Consider the following 3,888-nt stretch of genomic DNA (forward strand, 5'->3'; position numbering starts at 1 on the left):
ATGGCACCTGACAACAACAACAGTGTGATGGTTAGCATGAATGTGATACCACTTACAGGGAAGAGGAGGAAAGGAAACGGTTAGCTTGTTTGGAAAGGGTGGGAGAATGGATAATCAAGAGTTCTATTTTGGACGTGTTAAATTTTACATTCCTTTTCAATACCCAAGTGGAAATGTCAAGTAGAATTATCTATCTGTGAGTAAGAGACTCAAAGAGGAGATCTGAAATGGAGAACTGAAGTTATAGATTGGAGGATTCTTTTTCTATGGAGGTAAATGTTGTTGTTAAAGGCCACCCAGTCGATTCTGACTCACAGTCACCTTGTATAGGGTTTCCAGAGATCTGCTGGTGTGTTTGAACTACTGGCCTTGTGGTTCAAAATGACCTTGTGGTTCAAACTGATCTTGGGGGACTGTGCTGCTGTTGTTGTTGTTAGGGGCCATTGAGTTGGCACTGACCCATTGCGACCCTATGTACAACAGAACAAAACACTGTCCTGTCCTGGACCAATCTCACAATTGTTGCCATGCTTGAGCCCATTGATGCTGCCACTTTGTGCTGTAGAGCCATGAAATTGCAGAGAAGCAAGCCCCAGAGACGTCCTTCTGGGGAGATGGCATTGAAGGATCAAGTATTATCTGAATGGCTGAAGAGAAAAGCATGCGTCTCTTAGATTGAAGGGTATGAACAAACACCTTCTAGGCTAAATTAGGATGCCTTTTGGGGTGCTAGTAAGGATACCAGCTAACTGGATTTTCAAACTATTCCCCATGGAGAACAAGGGGTTCCAGAGATCCTTCAGGGTCTGCCAGCTGGGATCCAAAGCTCCTTTCTAACCTCCTGTGCACTTTTTTCGTTTAATATTTTTGTGAAAGGACAGAACTTTCATGCTTTATTTTTTTTTAATGATATAACAATATCACAAGTTACAAGAGTCACAAGAAATATCTTGCCATTTAGATTCTTCCACTTATACTAGTCTCCTGTGAGACTTTGAGCAAGGGTGAAAGTCTCAACCTCAGTTTCCACTTGCTGCTGTGAAATCCTTCATGTTCTCTGAGGTTGTTGTTGTTAGGTGCCATCAAGTTGGTTCCGATTCATAGTGATCTTATGCACAACAGAATGAAACACTGCCGGGTTCTGCACCAGCCTCACAATCATTGTTAAAGTTGAGTCAATTGCTGCTGCCACTGTGCCAATCCATCTTATTGGGGATCTTCCTCTTTTTCACTGACCCTCCACTTTAGGAAGCAAGATGCCCTTCTCCAGGGATTGGTTCCTCCTAATAATATATACAAATTATGAGAGATGAAGTCTGGTCATACTAGCTTCTAAGGAGAATTCTGGCTGTACTTCTTCCAGCACAAATTTGTTTGTTCTTTAGGCAGTCCATGGTACTGTCAATATTCTCCTCCAACACCATAACTCAAATGCGTCAATTCTTCTATGGTCTTCCTTATTCATTATCCAACTTTCACATGCATATGAGGTTATTGAAAATACCATGACTTGGATTGGGTGCACCTTAGTCCTCAAACTGACATCTTTGCTCTTCAACACTTTAAAGAGGTCTGTGCAGCAGATTTGCCTAATGCATAAGATTTCTTGACTTCTGCTTCCATGAGTGTGGATAGTAGATCCAAGCAAAATGAAGTCTTTGACAACTTCACTCTTTTTACCATTAATCATTTATTGGTCTGGTGGTGAGGATTTTTATTTTCTTTATGTTGAGGAACAACCCAAACTGAGGGTTGTGGTCTTTTATCTTTATTGGTAAGTATTTTAAGTTCTCTTCACTCTGAGGTATACATGACAAATACCTTCTTAGAAACAGTGGCAATTTAGACAGCATCAAGGAGTAAAGCTTTGATGGTAAACATTTGGAGGCAGTAGGTTAGTGTTACAGGGGTAGGGGAGAAGTAGTTATCCTAAGTCCCTTGAGATGATATTAATGTGTTCCATAAGGTTTTCAAGATTACAACCTTTCAGAAGCAAATTGCCAAACCTTACTTCTTAGGTGCCTCTGGGTAGATTCAAACCACCAACCTTTCAGTTAGTACTCAAGTGCTTAACTAAGTACCTATGGACTCTTTGCCAGATGATACCAAACCAAACCAGTTACCATCAAATTGATTCTGAATTGTGGCCATCCCATGTATGCTAGAGTAGAACACTACTCCATAGAGTTCTCAATGGCAAGGAAGTCCTGGTGTGGCACTGCGGGTTAATGCACCAGACTGCAAAACCATTTGAACTGCAAAGTTGTCACTTCAAGCTCACCAGGCGTTCCTCAGAAACCCTATGCAGGGTCGCTATGGGTCGGAACCGACTCAATGGCACTTAACAACAGCTGAAAGATTTTTTGAAGCAGGTCACAGATCTTTTTTCTGAGACACCTCTGGAGGAGTTTGAACTGCCAACCCTTCAGTTAGCCATTTGCACCATCCAGAGACTTTGATATAATTCTTATGTAAAGTGTCTACATAGTAGTATTGTTGTTACTGCAGGCCTGGCTTTTTACAATGTATTATGTTCCCTTTGGACTAAGCATTCTTCTAGGTCCTGCCGATGCATTTGGCGGTGGTGGTGCTGGTCAGTACCATTGAGTGATTCTTACTCGGAAGAGCCTATATAGTGTTGCCGAGGCTGTAAATCTTTGTGGGAGCAGAAAGCCTCATCTTTCTCCCACGGAGAGGCTGGCAGACTCAAACCACGGACCTTATGGTTCAAAGTCCTGTGTTTATCATTCAGAGCCATAGTGGCTATTTCCCCACCCCATCATAGATAGTGCCTGCTTTGATGTTGTGTGAGGCAACAAAAAGGAGATGAATAAACTGGGTCCCCGATCCTGAACGTTTTTCTATCTCCCCGGGGTTTTCAAACCTCAGCTCACTGTGTTTTGCATCTTAAATTCTTAGAAAACTGATTTTTTTAATTTGCAGGGAAATATATTAATAAGGAGAATTTTCAATTTTTCACTAGAGCCAAAATATGACCTTGAACATATCCCAACTGAATGTCGAGATCATCTCAAGAACAGATTTGATGCATTAGACACTAATGACCAAAAACCAGAAGAGTTGTGGGATGACATCAAGAACATCACACAGGAAGAAAGCAAAAGGTCATTCAGAAGAAAAGACATAAGGAAAAAAACAAAATGGATGTCAAAAGAGACTCTGAAACTTGCTCTCTAGTGTAGAGATGCTAAAACAAATGGAAGAAATGAGAAGGTAAAAGAGCTGAATAGAAAATTCCTAAAGGCAGTTAAAGAAGACAAAGTCAAGTATTACAATGAAATGTGCAAAGACCTGAATTAGCAAGCCAAAAGGGAAGAACATGCTGAGCATTGCTCAAGCTGAGGGAACTGGGGAAACTTCAAACCTGGACTTGCAAAACTTCCCTAAAGAACAATCATATGCTGAAGCAGGACAAGCACAGCCTAGGTTGTAGAACCAAACGAATTTTAACTTTGGGTAAGTTACTCATCTATGCTGAAGCTTGGTGCAGACATGTATTGTGTGCTCAGTTATTCTCTGAGGAGCAGAACCCTGAAAGTATTAGATGAAAGCCTGGATCAAAAGAAAGACAAAGTGAAAGTGCAGCTCCCAGGGGCAGATTGATTGGTGAGCGTTGCTTTCCTTTATCTTTAAGTGTCACGGATTTATGATTATGGTGGTGGTGGTGATGTGCCCCCGAATCAGTTCCTATAGTGACCCTGTATGGGGTTTCCAAGGCTGTGAATCTTTATGGAAGCAGAAAACCTCATCTTCCTCCCATGAAGCAGCTGGTAGATTCAAACTACTGACTTTGTGGTTAGCAACCCAGCTCACAATCCACTATGCTACCAGGGCTGCATATATAAATATGTAAATATATATATATAT

Source organism: Chrysochloris asiatica, unplaced genomic scaffold, assembly GCF_000296735.1.
Source record: "Chrysochloris asiatica unplaced genomic scaffold, ChrAsi1.0 scaffold00076, whole genome shotgun sequence".
NCBI lineage: Eukaryota > Metazoa > Chordata > Mammalia > Afrosoricida > Chrysochloridae > Chrysochloris > Chrysochloris asiatica.